This window comes from Vulpes lagopus, chromosome 8 (genome assembly GCF_018345385.1).
Source record: "Vulpes lagopus strain Blue_001 chromosome 8, ASM1834538v1, whole genome shotgun sequence".
In the NCBI taxonomy this organism is placed as follows: Eukaryota; Metazoa; Chordata; class Mammalia; order Carnivora; family Canidae; genus Vulpes; species Vulpes lagopus.
Genome location: NC_054831.1, coordinates 111549421 through 111566104, shown reverse-complemented (window position 1 = coordinate 111566104; position 16684 = coordinate 111549421). Strand labels below are relative to the sequence as shown.

Genomic DNA, 16684 nt, shown 5'->3' with positions numbered 1-16684 from the left:
CCCTAGAGCAGAGGATCGTGGTGGGTTTTTTTGTTTGGGGGGTGTTTTTGTTGTTTGTTGGAGGGTTTTTTTGGTAGTCATTCTTAGTTTGAAAAAATTTCAAACTTGTAGAAATGGTATAGGAATGTTACAATGAGGTCTCTTTTCTGTAACCTTTAGGTTAAGAGGAGTTTAATTAATTTTTTAAAATCTCATTAATGCAATTTTATTTCTCTTAAAATACTAATTTTATTTATTTTGAGCAGGAATTACATTTGTTCAAAATTCACAAGGATATACAGTGAGGAGTGTTCCCTCAATCCTTGTCTCCCATTGTCCAGCGCCCTTTTCTAAAAGAAATCAGTGATTTAGTGTAGTTGTAGGGTGCCTGGCTGGCTCAGTCATTAGAGCATGCAACTCTTGATCTCAGGGCTGTGACTTCAAACCCTATATTGGGTGTGGAGCCTACTTAAATTTTTTTTTTCATTTAAAGAAAATATAGTTGTATGTATGCATTCTTATTTTGCCCCCCTATACACACCTTGGTTTTCTCATTTGAAATAATTCTAATTCAGATCATAAAGAATGTTTTCATTTTTAAAAAATGATGTTATTGTGTTCCATTGCATGGGCATTCCCTCAGTCTGGTTAACTAGGTCTCCAAGATAGCCAGTGAGGTTGTTTTTGAACTTTTATCATTGCTGCCAGTACTACAGTGAATGACCTTATGAATCTGTTATTCTTTAGGATAGTTTGCAACTTTTAGTAAAGACCAGAGCTGAGATTCTACTATGAGGTTATGTTGGAAATGTCATCAGTTCAGGTACCTAGAAGGTAGGTCATTTCTCATCTCTAGGCCATATTCCCTTGATCTGAGGGTTGGTAACCTAATCTGACATGCTCTGGGCCTTAAAATTTTCACTGGTGATACCAAGGGTGATAATTACTTTTCTCAATAGGCTATTTTCTTGCTCTGAAATGGTCTGTTTCTCACTGTTCTTCTGAGCCCACTTCTGCTCAGCACGTTGGGCCTGTTAGTTCAGTACAGATAGCACATACACTCTGCCACCAGGAATCTTAACTGGTCTGGGATCTATCAGTCAATTTGTGTGCCAGGTTAAAACACTTGAACCAAAAGTTTGGATTTCATAATGTTTATATTTGGGAAATAAATCAAGGTCCCCCAAGTGTGCTGTTTGAGGAATTCAAAGAAGCATAGTAAAAAGGTATAAATACCAACAAAAACTCCACAATAAATAGCTCTTTCCCAAAGGACAGCTGGAAGGCAGTGCTACAGAGTTAAGTAGCCAGGAACATCCTCTGCTTCGTTTTCAAAGTAGGTCTTAATACATGTATTTACTAGGACACATTTCAGATAAAGAACTGAACTCCATTATTATTCACTCAGAGGAAAGGAAGAAAAGTTCTAGTTAAAGATGCAACTGCCACACTACACACACACACCCCTTACCTATGTTGTGGTTATACTGTATCATTTTGAAAAACAAAACAAAACAAAAAACTCATTCAGTGTTCTGCTTCCCAGATAAGCTACCCTACATCTAGTCTAGATTTTTTTAAAAGAAGAATGTAGGGGCACTTGGGTGGTGGCTTAGTTGTTGGGCATCTGCCCTAAGCTTGGGTCATGATCCTGGGGTCCTGGGATGCAGCCGCACCATCAGGCTCCAAGCTCCATGGGGGAGCCTACTTCTCCCTCTGCCTCTGCTGTTCCTGTCACTTGTGCTCTCTGGTTCTCTCTATGTGTCAAATAAATAAATTAAACCTTAAAAATATATATATATATATATTTTAAAGATTTTATTTATTCATTCATGAGAGACTGAGAGAGAGAGAGGCAGAGACACAGGCAGAGGGAGAAGCAGGCTCCTCTCAGGGAGCCCGACATGGGACTCGATCCCAGGACCCCAGGATCATGCCCTGAGCTGAAGGCAGACGCCTAACCGCTGAACCACCCAGGCATCCCAAAAAATGTATTTCATCTCTGAAAATATTTAGGAAAGGAAATGTATATGTTCATTCCAAAATATATGTACATAAAGGAAAGACAGCACCAAAACTTTTGATGTCCCTTCCAGCTTTTAAATATTCATCCACTCTCATCATCAAGAAGTGCTACTTTGTGTCTGTTAATTGTTGAAGTAATTGTCATCCTGGGCCTTGGGCCTGACAAGCCCATTTATTTAACAAGCCTTTAAGTGAGCATCTGCTATGGACCAGATACTGCCAGCACTGAAGATGTAAGGGACAGACAGAAATCCTTACCCCATGGAGCTTATGTTCTAGTGAAGGTAGAGGAAAAATATAAGTAAGACAGAGTGAGTGTATCATCTTTTGCTAAGTGATATGGAAAAGAATGAAGCAGAAGAGACACCAGGGAGGATGGGATGGAGGGAGGAGGGTCACAATTTTAATTTAAGGTGGTTAGGGAAAGCCTCACTGAGAAAGGGCTATTTGAACAAAGTCCTGGAGGAGGAGAAGGATACAAGGGTGGCCTTTTGGGTCAAGTAAATAAACCCCAAGGCACTAATTTGAGAATGAGGCCTTTTAAATCTCTAAATGTTCTTTCCACCTACTAATCTCCATCCCTAGAATTCTATTACTGGCCATACACATTTTAGGTTGAAATGCTAAAGTAAAAATATACAGTTATCAACTATGGAAAGCTTTGTATGAATTCGTTTATCTGACCCTTTTGTAAATACTAAGGAGGGAGGAGAGCAAGGTGATTGGACAAGAGGAGGTGTGTGTGGAGGTAACAGATCTGGGCAAATGCAGGGAGGAAGGCAGACTCTGCCCGGATAACCTGGCTTGCCACTGCTGGAGAACGGGGCCTGAACCACTCTTCTTTCTCCTACCATGGCGGTGTGGCCCAGTCTTGGGAATGGTCCTGGGGCCCCTCAGCTAGCTCCTTCTCACCTAGGTGTTGTGGGATGCAAGGACAGGCTGATGTGTGGTCTAATAATGCACCTCCTGAGGGGCTTGGAACATTTGGAGTTGTGATGTAACTAGGGATACACAGGAAAGCGGTTCTGGGACTTGTAACTCTATTAGTGTATGGTTAATTTAACAGCCCTCAGAAAATAAATGAGTCAGGAAACTGTGAACGTTTCCTCTTTAATCAGTGCAGGAAAGCAGTATTCTTTATGATGACATCCACCTCATCTTTTGAAATTAGATCATCCCCTATATCTGTATCCTAGGTTTACCTTGTTCCTAGAAGTTCAGTTCTCAAAAATGCTTCGATAGACATAGCTCTGGACCATGGATCACATACTCCGATACCTACAGGGAACAGACACCAGTGGCCAAAGCAGGTAGGGACCAGTGGGGATTACTACAAATGGGAGAGTGCCGGCCTCTCTCTACTCAGCTCCTGGGGATGTTACTGAGTTTGAGAGCTCAGTGTTGCTAGAATGTCCATTCTCAATAGAAGGTGGAAATCCAAAGTTTTAGACAAGACCTTCTGATTTAAATATTGGCAACTAATTCAAGGTAGTGAGATGTACTGTGCAGACTGATTTATTGATCTCCAATGTAAACGGATAATTTTGGTACATCACGGAACATGATAGGAAAGGGGGCAAAGGAGGGACATCTCATCAACCTGACAGTTTGAGAAGGTCAATTTTTTAGAGAGTTGACCTTTGCCAAGCTGACCCCTTTATCAAGGGTTCTCCTTCATCTGTTTAACCAATGGGTTATTTTGGAAAAAACTAATAACATCTGAGTAGCCCTCATGGAGGGGGAGAAAATTCTGAGCTAAGAAGCCACAGTCCTGCTGTTGATTCTCACAAACTCACTGTGCAACCTTGGGTAGGTCTCAACCTCTCAGGGTTTCATTTCTTCGTCTGCAGAATGAGGGGCTGGATTTAAGGGTTTTCAGAATGTGTCCCTCCAAACCTAGGAAGACTTCAGAGATGCCTTTGAGGGGTGGGGAAGGGTGGAAGGATCCCAGGGCTGGCAGAAAGACAGCTCAGCCTTTGTTCTATTTTCTCTCTGGGGCTTCTGCTTTTCTGTTTTACATCTGGAGCTTCTGCCAAAAAAAAAAAAAAAAAAAAAAAAAAAAAAAAATTAAACTTCTTGAAGAGCTTTCCCGCTTTCAAAAAAAGTTTCAAAATCACTGAATTAGTTTATCAGCTCTAGTATAAAGAGTTACTAGTTGGGGTTTGCAAACCATGAAGCCTGCTGCTAATTTGAAGGGTAGGTCTTTCATCCATTTGCCTACCACTGCTTGTCTGGTTACATTTGCTGCTTCTGGCTCCAACCTGAGGCATAAATCAAATCAACAAGTAGCCAACAAATATTAGGGGGGAGATTCTGACACATTACCCAGTTCAGTGCCTTGTTTGGGGGGATTTTCTTTCTTTGTTTTGGTGAACAGATGTGTTCTTTTTGTGCTATTATCTTGATCATATACAATATAGTCATATTTGCTTCTAAAATACTTTTTCAGGTTCACATGGGTTGATAAATTTATTAACATTCCACAAGTTTGAATATCGCTCAACTTACTCTTAAAAATTAGTTATAATTTATTGATAACCTAATAGGTGCTGCCTTTGTGTATATCACCACTAAGCTTCAGACTATTAACCCTGCAAAGGTGATATTTTTGTGTCTGTTTTACTTACAAACAAGGAAACTGTGGCTAGGTGAGGTTAAAGACTTTCCTGGATCACATAGGTATTCAATCCATACCTGTCCCAGCAAATTCTCAGGCAGATAATCTCTCTAAGTTTGTTTCTAGCCTTGAGAAGTTAAGAGAGAAGAGCTCTGGGTACTTTAAGCTGTTCTAGGATCAACTGCAAAACTGGTTGTCAATTTTCAACTCCCCAGTGCCTCTCATCCACTGAAAATCTTGAGTGGAAGCTTGTTGAATATTTCTGGACTTGGCTAAGCTGAGTTCCTCCTGCTGCAAAGGAAATGGCTTTCCCTGTTTGTTGATCTACCTACGGTTCTGGTCTAATGGATTCAGTTTTCCTAGTTGTGGGTATATGCCAAGAGTGTGGCACAAGGCAAGCATTGATTGTGGATGATTAGTTTTTTGAGTTCTTTTGTTGTTGTTAAGCACTTTGCTGGGCACATAGTGTATCCAAATCAGTGTTTTTAACTACTGTAACCACTGGAATTTATTTTTTCTTAAAGGCTCACCTGCAAGACAGAAGACAGTAATTTTCGTTTGTACACTATAGCATTTTCAGAGAATGTTTGTGAAAAAGCAACAGTGTTAGACAACAAAGGAGTTATGATTCTCGATTCTCATTTCCCAGGCATGAAAAACTGCTGATCCTTCATTCACTTGGTGAGTGGGAGAGCCTAGACCGTAATTCAGATATTTCTGCTTTGAATCCTGTGTCCTTTCCATTTTATTATACTCATTTGGCTCTTAAAACTGGAGGGGAAACTAATTGAGTTTTCAGCATCAACCTAGTTTTTGTTAACATCTCTGACGGTGATTTTGCAAAATAAAGAAAAAAGCTAGTTAATTAATTGCATGGCTTGAGAAAAACAACAGAAACTATCGTTTTTCCATTAAAAAAAAAAAAGTAGAGGTCCTAATTATAAGTAAGGTCTTAAAGTTTAGAGTTTGCCATTAATGAAAAATACGGGCAAGTGTTTCTAAGCCTACTACTACCTGGCCTCTGTCTCCACCAGAGAAGAGAGCAGAATTTGGATACTTCCCTCTTTGGGGAGCATTGGTTGTTGTTTGCTTTGTAGCCCCAATACTTGATTGATTGATTGCCTCTGACTTCTACAGCTATGTGAAGGGGTTTGTGTATGGCTTTCTTTTATGAAGTAAGTAGGAAGTGTGCTGGAACTTGCTCCCTTTGCTTTAAGGCTTTCAGAGCAGATACTAACAGATGAACCTAGGTTATTTGGATGCCTTTTCTCTTTTCTTAGAGGTTTATTTTTCAAACGGTTTGTGCCTAATTCTGCCTCTCTGTGATAACGAGGCAGGTATTTAGAAGCCACAAGAATAGTCAGAAGAACACTTTGGGTTGCCCTAGACAGAGGTGACACAAGCAGGACTCACCCAGAGGATAAGAATTTGGTATTCAGGTGATCATTCAGTTCCATGTCACTTAGAGCAGTACTTTGCTACCTTGACTACACAAGCAATTATACAAAGAGCTTTTCAAATACACTAATGCCTGAGACTCATCACCTGTCGGTCAGGAAGGGCTCTCAGCAAAGGTAATTTTTAAGTTTCCCAGGTGATTTTTTTTTTAAGATTGTATTTTTTTTATTTGAGAGAGAGAGAGAGAGCACAAGTGGGGGTGGGGTGCAGAGGGAGAGGGAGAAGCAGACTGCCTACTGAGCATGATGCACCCTCCATCCCAGGGCCTTGAGATCATGACCTGAGCTGAAATTAAGAGTCAGACACTCAACCAACTGAGCCACCCAGACACCCCTCCCAGGTGATTCTAATGTGCAGTAAGGTTTGAGAATCTCTGAAAGAGGCTCCTAGTATTTCAAAATCAGGTGGGATAGTCCCAAGTAATAGCAGTTTATTCTGCAAGAACATTACAGGTATGTTGGATGGACAGTTCGTTCATTATAAAATACACATTTATTGAGCACCTGTGTTCTCAGTGCTTAGAATACTTCCAGGAACAAGACAGCCTGTCTCTGCCAACAGATGCTTTCTTTCTAGTGGGTGGAGACAAAAATAAACACACAAACAGTGATAAGTATTAGGAAGAAAGCAAACTGTGGGTAGGGTCAGGGAAGGACTGCCTGAGAAGCCATTTTTTGCAAGACTTAAGGGAGCCAATGATAAGGCAGAGGGAATGGAAGGGTGAAAAGGTTCCAAGACAAGGAGAGTGGTGTGTTTGAGGAACAGAAAAGACTGCAGTCACTTTCGTTTATCTAGAAAGAGGAGTGGCAGATAGTGAGCAAGTGCCAGCCTGACATTTCTTATAGTTCACACAAATCACTCAGTATGTTCTTGCCAAATAGGACACACTCTGCCAAGGAAACACAAAGAGAAGTATCCTCCAGGAGCCAGGGCACTGTGTACTGGACAAAGAAGACTCCGAGGTATTAGCCAAAAACTGCTGACTATGAGAAAAAACTCAGCAGTCCTACATGACACTGAAATAAGCTATGAAAAGGAAAAAATTCAATTATACATTTGATATCCAGAGGATTTGGCCTAATTCTTTAGTCTTTTATCTTGTTGCTAACCATCACTTGAATGCAGCCTATCAGTGTGGCAGAACTGGCCTGATTTTAGGACACATTCAGTTCTCTGACACAATATTTTTGAGGTCTCTACCCAACCAAACTTTCTGGAAGGAAGAATGTTTGTCAAATATGTGTAAGGTTGGAGAAGTCAACTCTCTGCCTGTATGAGACCTACATAATTCTATGAATTTCTTGTTTGAAGAAACAGAGACCCAGGGATGCCTGGGTAGCTCAGCGGTTGAAGGTCTGCCTTCGGCTCAGGGGATGATCCCGGAGTCGCGGGATCAAGTCCCACATTGGGCTCCTTGTGTGGAGCCTGCTTCTCCCTCTGCCTGTGTCTCTGCCTCTCTTTCTCTCTGTCTGTCATGAATAAATAAATGAAATCTTAAAAAAAAAAAAAAAAAAAAAAAAACAGACCCAGCTCCCTTCCTTATTTTCACACAAGATTTCTACTTAAATTGGGCAAGCTCACTAACTTCTTAACACCTAATGACAACCAGAGAAGAGAGCTACACTAATTTATTTTAAATCTTACTGTTTTTTTTTTTTTCTTAGTAATCTCTACACCCATTGTGGGGCTTAAAAGTCAGGACCCCTGAGCCAGCCAGGTGCCCCAACACTTATTTTTAGCAAAACTTTCTGAGGTCTCTCTGCTATTAAATTTAAATTGTTTTTTCAATCATATAACCTGAAATTAATTTTCCTGGTTGGCATGTTATTACTCATCCTCTATAAAACAAACCATGGGGTTAAATGCAAAGGAAAACAACTATAATTAATATATCTCCTCAACCAAAATGTCTAAGATTTCCAATAATTTCCAAATGCTTTTGCAAAAGAGCTCATAATGATGCCTTGATAAAATAGGAGTGCATTAAAAGATGATCTTAATAAGAAAGATAACCCTTCTTAAATTCATATGAGGCAAGAAAAACTTACCCATTTATATTTTTAAATGACTGTGGTAATTATTAAGGGATTTCTTTTATTTCTAACAATATGAGTTTTATAAGCTCTTCCCATGTCATAAGTAGGGAGCATGCAACTCAGCCAATGGGATCATGAAAAGATGGTCACTGGATCATAGTCATGGCTAGTATGAATGAAGAAAAACAAGTCAGGAAAATATTCAGAGGAAACCTAGTACAGTTTTTTCTTTTTTGAAGTTTAGATGGATTTAAGACAAGACAAGATGGATCTAAATTGCATCATGAGGGTTTTCTTCTTGAAATATGATGCCCCTAATGGGGGATTCCTGGGTGGCTCAGCAGTTTAGCGCCTGCCTTTGGCCTAGGGCATGATCCTGGAGTCCCGGGATCCAGTTCCGAGCATAGGGCTCCCAGCATGGAGCCTGCTTCTCCCTCTGCCTGTGTCTCTGACTCTCTCTCTCTGTCTATCATGAATAAATGGGTGAAATCTTAAAAAAAAAAGAAAAAAAAAGATGCCTCTAATGCCTATAAAACAAGCCCGTTGATAAGATATATTCATGTTTATGGTTTCCATCAATTCTTCAGTTATGTTGTAGAGATCACATATGGCTTTTTAAGCACAGCAATTATAGTACCTGTAAATGAAGGTTAAGTATTACCAAAGTTAATAAAAAATAGTTAATTAGTGGGTATTTACATCACAAAATAATTGGCCATGAGGCCAGAGGACCCTGTCTGTCTTGTTCATTGTTTTCCCAGCACCTAGCACTGGACCTGACACTTCACGGATACTCTTCTAATATTTGTTGAATGAACTCATTTTTCAAGTAGCAGCTGCATTGCACGCCTTGATCTCTCCAAACTTAATTTAGAAGTAACTTCTCCTAAAGGAGTGCTTGCCTTACCCAAAGAGAAGCAGATGCACAAAAAGAGGGAATGAAATGCTCAAGGATGAGCAAGGATGCCTTATCAAGGAAAACAGCAAAAACTCTTTTTTTCCTGAAGACCTTTTAAGATTAGGACAAGCAGTTGTGTGTAAAAGCAGGACGGTGGAAGATTTGAACTGTCAAGCAGGATCGTGCTTTGAAGTATATTCCTGGCTAAAGCAGGAGATAAACTAGATCAAACTTAGAGGCTCTAAGATCTGTCCCTGATTAAATAGGCCTAAGAGTAGAGTCTGAAGAATGGCTGCCTGGCACAACACAGCCTTTGAATATTGTTATTAGCAGCAGCCTCCAGATTTGAAAACAGTGCTATACACATGCTTTCAAATGATCTTTGAGGTGCTTTAAGTTACAGCTGAAAGCTTACCTAGCCTTCTTTTCTGTTTCCTTGAACAAGAACCTGAAAAAGAAGGTTAAAGAGCTTTCTAGTGATGTCCTTCACTCCTGTCCTAAAAAGAACCTCTGTTCTTCACTGAGTTAAGGAGATTTCACAACTCCCAGAGGATAATGTGAAGTTTTTGCTCAGTGCTGAACCAACTAAAGTTCCTTTCAAATTATTTTCCTGGACTGGAATAGTGTCTGAGCTCTTCAAGCTATATTCATTATTGCAGAAAGATGGAAATTATGTTATATTATATAATATAATGGGGCATAAAACATTTAAATAAGAATTTAAATTTAAATTGACATAAAATGTGTAAAAGGTTAAAAAAGCATACCTTAGCGTTCACAAGTACTTATCATTGGTCTGTGAAAGAACATTTTCTTTAGTGCCTCAACCTGTAAGTGAAAATCAATAAAGATGAATGAGAAGATATTTTATACACACAGTTTTTCATATATATTTTATGACATATTTATTATTAATAATTTATTATTTATGTGGGGATAGTAATCCCTTCCATAATTGATAGTGCACCCAGCCTTGTACACATATATGGTGTAGGTATTAAAATGCATGTAAATTAAGTAAATTATACCAAAGTCACAAAACTGGCAAGTGCAACTTGAGAAGTAACAGTGCTACAATCAGCAATCTTCAGACTTAAAAACATTATTTGCTGCTTAACTAATTTGAAAAATTAATTAATATATGTCTGCGCCATTTGTCCCAACATGTGTTCATATGTGTGTGTAAATAAATATATATATACACAGAGCCTATATATATGGATTTAATGTATATAATGCTAAAACAAAGTTGGAAGTTGCTGGCTGGGCATCACTTTTTAAAATAGCTTTATTGAGGTAGTATTCACTTATCATAGACTTCACACTTCAGTGGTATTTGGTATATCCATGGACTTGTACAATCATTATCACAAACTAATTTCAGAACATTTTCATTCCCCCCAAAGTACTGTTACCAACCACTCTCCATTCTTCACCCCTTCCCCCTCGACAACCACTAATCTACTTTCTGTCTCTGTAGAGCTTATTCTGGACATTTTACATAAATGGAATTATTCAACATGTGGTCTTTTGCATTTGGCTTTGATCACCCTACATGTTTTCAAGTTTCAGCCATGTTGTACCCTGTATCAGGACCTAATATTTCTTTACAGTTAAATAATATTCCAGTGTGTGGAAAAACCATTTTTGAATATCTATCCATCAGTTGATAGACATTTGGTGTGTTTCCATTTGGGGGCTGTGATGAATAACGCTGATATGAAGATTTCTGTGCAAGTTTTTGTGTGAACCTGTTTTCATTTGGGGGGAAGGTGTTGATGGAAAACTTTTCAAAGAATTGTTTTCCAAAATGGCTGCACCATTTCACATTTCTACCAGTAATATATGAGGGTTCCAACTTCTCCACATTCTCATCAACACTCGTTATTACCTGCCTTTCTTATTAGAGCCATCCTAATGGATGTAAAGTAGTATCTCATTGTGGTTTTGAGTTGCATTTCTCTAATAACTAATAATGTTATGCATCTTGTGCATATTGGCTATTTGTATATCTTCACTGGAGAAATGTCTATTCAAAGTACACTTAAAATACTTTATTTTTACATTGGGTTATTTATCTTTTTATTGTTGAGTTGCAAGAAGTCTTCATACATTCTGGATTCTGGACCCTTATCAGATGTATGATTTGCAAATATTTTCTCATTCCGTGGGTGTCTTTGCACTTTCCTAATAGTGTCTTTTGAATCATAAAAGTTTTTCTATGTTGATGTTCAGTGTATCTATTTTTTGGTTGCTTTAATTTTAATGAAGCCCAATTTATCTGTATTTCCTTTTGTTGCTTGTGCTGTGGTGTCATGTACTGTGTACAAAACCATTGCTAACCCAAGGTCCAGAAGATTTACTCCTATGTTTTCTTCCTAGAGTTTTATTTTTACCTCTAGGTCCATGATCTCTCTCTCTCTCTTTTTAAAAGATTTTCTTTCTTTCTTTCTTTCTTTCTTTCTTTCTTTCTTTCTTTCTTTCTTTCTTTCTTTCTTTCTCTTTCCTTCTTTCTTCCTTTCTTCCTTCCTTTCTTTCTTTTCTTTCTTTTCTTCTTTCTTTCTTTCTCCATGAGAGACACAGAGAGAGAGAGAGTCAGAGACACAGGCAGACCCTGGGATCATGCCCTGAGCTGAAGGCAGATGCTCAACCACTGAGCCACCCAGGGGCCCTATTTATTTCTTTGGGAGACAGAGTGAGAGAGCACAAACAGAGGAAGGAGCAGAGGGAAAGGGAGAAGCAGACTTCTTGCTGAGCAGAGAGCTGGATGCAGGGCTCTATCCCAGGATCCTAGGATCACGAATTGAGCTGAATGCAGACACCTAGCCAACTGAGTCACCTAGGTGCCATTGATCCATGATCCGTTTTGATTTATTTTTTTCTGTATGGTATAAGGTAGGGATCCAGCTTCATTCTCTAGCATTTGTATATTCATTTGTCTTTCTCAACTTGCATGTCTTAGCACTCTTGTTGAAAATAAATTGACCATAATGTAAGTTTATTTCTGGACTCTCAGTTCTATTCCATTGATCTATATGTCTATCCTTATGTCAGTTCCTCAGTGTAGCATTGTACGTTACTGTAGCATTGTAGTAAGTTTTGAAATCAGGAAGCATGAGTCCTTCAACTCTTTTTTTTTTTTTGATGGATTTAAAAAATTTTTTATTTTTGTTTTTTAAGTAACCTCTGTCCCCAGTGTCAGAGACACTGAGCTCACAACCCTGAGATCAAGAGCCACATGCTCTATGGACTGAGCCAGCTAGGTGCCCCAAAGGATTTTTCTTTTAATCCAGTGCAGGTAACATACAGCTATATTCATTTCAGTCTTTTTTTTCAAGGATGTTTTGACTATTCTGTGGGCCTTCTTTTTGCAGGTCCCACTGAGATAGTGTCTAATGCTGAGCTTTGCAGGTCTAGGCCTTTAACAAAATTATTGAGGTAAAAAAATGAAAAAAAATTATTGAGGTATGATTGACATATAACATATTGGTTTCAGGTAATGATAATGATTACCTGAAACATAACAATGATTCGATATTTGTATATATTGGGAAATGATCACCATAGTAAATCTAATTAACATCCATCACCATACATAATTACAAACCTTTTCCTCTTGGGATGAGAAGATTTATTCTTTTACCAATTTTCAAATATGCAATACAGTATTATTAACTGTAGTCACCAGGCTGCACATTACATTCCTATGGCTTATTCTGTAACTGGAAGTTTGTACCTTTTTTTAAAAAGGTTTATTTATTTGAGAGAGAGAGAGCACATGAATGGGAGAGGCTGAGTCAGCCTCTGTGGGGAGTGCAGATCCTGACTTGGGGCTCAATCTCAAGACCCTGAGATCATGACCTGAGCCGAAACCAAGAATCGACTGCTCAACTGACTGCATCACCCAGACACCATGGAATTTTGTATCTTTTGAACCCCTTCACCCATTCTTCCCATCCACTACCCCCTCCTCTGGCTGCCATGAGTCTGTTTTCTATATGTATGAGTTTGGTGGGGCTTTTTTTAAAAATTTATTTTAATTTTAATTTCTATTTTTAAAATTTTTTTGGCTTTTTGGTTTTTTTTTAGATTTCACACATAAGTGAGATCATGTGTCTTTCTCTGACTTACTTCACTTAGCTTAATACCCTCAAGATCCTTCCATGTTGTTGAAATGGTAAGATTTCATTCCTTTTTATGGTTGAATAATATCCCATTGTGTATACATACCACATTGCCTTTATCTGTTTCTCCATTAATAGACACTTAGGTAAGGGCACTTGGGTGGCTCAGTTGGAAGAGCACTGGACTCTTGATCTCGGGATCTTGAGTTCAAGTACCACGTTAAGGGTAGAGATTACTTAAATAAATAAATAAACTTAAAAAAATAGATACTTGGGTTGTTTCCATGTCTTGGCTATTGTAAATAATGCTATAGTGAATAGAGGGCTGGGGGTGCAGATATCTTTTCAAGCTAGGGGTTTTGTTTTCTTCAGATAAAAACCCAGAAGAGGAATTGCTGGCTCATTTGGTAGTTCTATTTTTAATTTTTGAGGCACCTCCATACTGTTTTCTATAGTGGCAGCACCAATTTACATTTCCATTGACAGTGCACAAGGGTTCCCTTTTCTCTGTATCCTCTCAACACTTATTTCTTGTACGTTTGATAATAGCCATTCTAACAGGTCTGAAGTGAGTTTTAGGATATCGAGTATATCAGTTGTCCCCAAATGTGAACAGGTGCCAGAGCATTGGTTCATATTCCTCCAACTTGCCAGAAAACGTCATTTGATGTATGCATTTTGGGATATTTCTTTCTTGGTGTCCCGAACCAGAATGCCTACCCCCCCCTCCTTCTCAGATGCCAAATTAATAACCAAGAGGTTGCTTACTAAACATGGAATCAGAAACTATGGCTGAAGGGAGGGATATAGTATAATGGTTAAGAGGTACAAGCTTTAGGACCAGACAGCTCAAAGTTTGAATCCTACCTCTGCTACTCAGTAATTGTGTAATCAATGCAAGATTTTGGTTTTATTCATCCATACAGTAGGAAAAAATCATCCCTTCCTTATAGAGTGGTTGTGAAGGTAAAAGTGAAATAATAAGTGTAAACCCTTAACACTGCCTAGGACTAATTAAATTTCAGTAAATGGTACCTATTGGACTTGAGTGGTTTTCCTGCAGAGTATGAAGAACTGCTCTTGGTCATGATACAAGCTTTCTGGGGACTTGAATCATTGCATCTGCAAATAGAGGACTTTTTTTGGTTTGAAAGGCACTGGGAAGAACTAGAGCCATTTTTACTCTAGAGTGGAATAGAGGGATCTGGAGAGCATTGCTACCACCGGCCTCTGGACATTCCATTGCCTGATAGAAATGGTAGGCCAGTGTTGCTAGATTTTGAGGTTGTTGATGACAATTGATTTTTGTTCATGTAAATTGCAGTGGGTAGGGTCACCTGTCTGACTCAGAAGAGAATGTGACTTTTGATCTCAGGGACATGAGTTTGAGCCCTCCATGGGGTATAGCTATTGCTTAAACAAAACTTTAAAAAATAAATTGCAGAGGATAGTATTTACTGATCTGGCTTCTTAATTCTGGGATTTAGAGCTATTCTTTGCAATAACTTTTTCAGGATCCATATACTCAGAAACCTCAGTTACCAAGTTACCAAGAATACCACTAAGAATAAGAAATAAGTTGAACAAAATAGATGTCACAAAAGTGTCACGCACTTGTTAACCCAGGAGAGAATCTCACAGAAAATCTTTACTTAAAACCAGAGTCTAAACTAATAAAAGTTTATCAGCGTTTGTTTATAGTAGGATAGAAGGAGGAAGGGAGAAAAGAAGGAAGGAGAGGTTGCTAGATTAAAAAAATAGAGAAATATCAGTCCAGGAGTGAGGAACGAGACATAGAAACAGGCAGAGGTAAGTTTAAAATAACAACAGCTATCTAGAGGCCATTTTTCATAAGGACAAATAGATCTACATATTTCTGAGGGCATTCATTGATCATAATAGACACAATAATGCTGATACTGATAATGATGCTCTTTAATCCCCAAGTGTAAGTCATGTTCAAAGATTCCAGGAAACATGAGTTTTCTTGGGGAGAAAATTCGGTAAAAAAAAAAAAAACAAAAAAAAAAAAAACCCAAAAAACAAACAAAAAAACCAAGTAGCTGAAGTTTTAGACAAGATATGGAATATCCTATTCTCTTTTTGATGCCAGATAAATGAGATGTTACTGGCCTTAAATTTGATTCAACAGGTTGGATTTGCAAATGAAAGCAGTATCCAACTAGGAAGTACTGTGGGGAGCTCAGGGGTGGACTGTGTCTGTGCATTCTCCTCTTAGTGTGTGGTTGTTATTAAGCATCCTTGAGGGGAATCGAAGCTGTAAGTGTAAGGTCTGTCTCAGCAGGGTTCCCTCCCAGGCCCTTCAGCATCTGAGCTAAATAGACTTGAGTCGATCCAAGCTGGAGGGCCTGCTCGGGTACAGAGAGAGTGAAATGGCCCGGGGGAGGGGGGGGGCTAGCACTCTGCATCCCGTAGCCATTCCCTTCCGCTCAGGCATCAGCAACCCCAGGGGCACTGCTCTGTGCTTCTTTGTGGAGTCTACATTCCAGACACTTCCGTCCCCTGCAAGGTGAGTGCTAAATATCACCCACAGTGGATCTGAAACAGTGAACAGCCTCCAACAAACATAAGGCAGACTCCAGTCCCTCCCAGCATCCCCTTATTTTGTCTATCTCTCATTCCAATATGGATTTTAAAGCTTTAATTAGACACTAAAAGCCAGCCCAGGGCCTGAAAAAAGAGACCCACAGAATTTTAGAGCTGGAAGGCTTTTTTTTTTTTTTTTTTTTTTTTTTTTTTAGAAAATGTGTCCAGCCTCTTCATTTTACAGAAGGACCCGGGTGTCCCCACAGGTGCGTCGGCCAGTGGTTTCCTACTAGGCCACCTACTCCTGCCCCAGTGCCCCCCCCCCCCCCCCGCGCCCTTCTCGCTCCTTCTTTCTCTCCCCGCACAGCTGTGCAAGTCGGGCCGCGGGCCTGGACCTCGCGGAGACTAGGTGTCCGCCGCGTGGGGGGCGTCTCCTCAGCCCGGCGCCTTCCCCTAGCAGGTGCTCGGCACCTGGGCGGAATCGCTGCATCATCGCGGCGCCCCTCTCCTCGCTCCCGGTTTCACGGCACAGGCGCGTGCGGCGGCGGGGTCAGAGCGGAAGAAGACACGGCCCCGGCTCCACGCTCAGGACACCTGGCCCCGGGCGGACCCGGCGCCCAGCGCGTGAGTGACCTCGGCGCCGACCCCGCCGCCGGGCCGCTCGCGGCCGGGGCGCGCCTGCCGGGCCTGACGTGGCGGCGGGGCCGCGGGGAGGGGAGAGGCCGTCGCGAGGGCGCGGCCTGACGTGGCGGCCGCGGCGGCGCGGCGAGGGGAGCCGGGGCCACTGCACTGCCCCGCGCTCCGGCCAGAGGGCGCCCGGCCCCAACACTTACTTCCCCGCCCCGGGGCCGCCCGGGCTCCCGGAGTAACCGCACCGGCGATTGGGTCGGCGGCGCGGCGGGGCCATGTTGGAGCGCGGCGGCGACCCCGCCTCCCGCCGCCTCCCGCCGCCCCCCGCCGCCCCCGGCCGCTCCCGGCTCCGGGTCGAGCCGGGCCGCGG

The 16684-nt window shown here is 40.7% G+C and overlaps 1 protein-coding gene and 1 long non-coding RNA gene across 3 annotated transcripts in view; one reads left to right on the top strand and one right to left on the bottom strand.

Moving 5' to 3' along the window:
• CHD9 (chromodomain helicase DNA binding protein 9) overlaps nt 1-16684 on the top strand; it is a 222428-nt gene that overhangs the window by 35302 nt on the left and 170442 nt on the right. The window lies entirely within an intron of this gene.
• Nucleotides 1914-16647, bottom strand: LOC121497044. The gene is made up of 3 exons (XR_005989389.1): nt 16518-16647; nt 9781-9841; nt 1914-4033 (listed from the first exon to the last, which is right to left on the bottom strand). It is a non-coding gene; the product is annotated as an uncharacterized LOC121497044 (long non-coding RNA).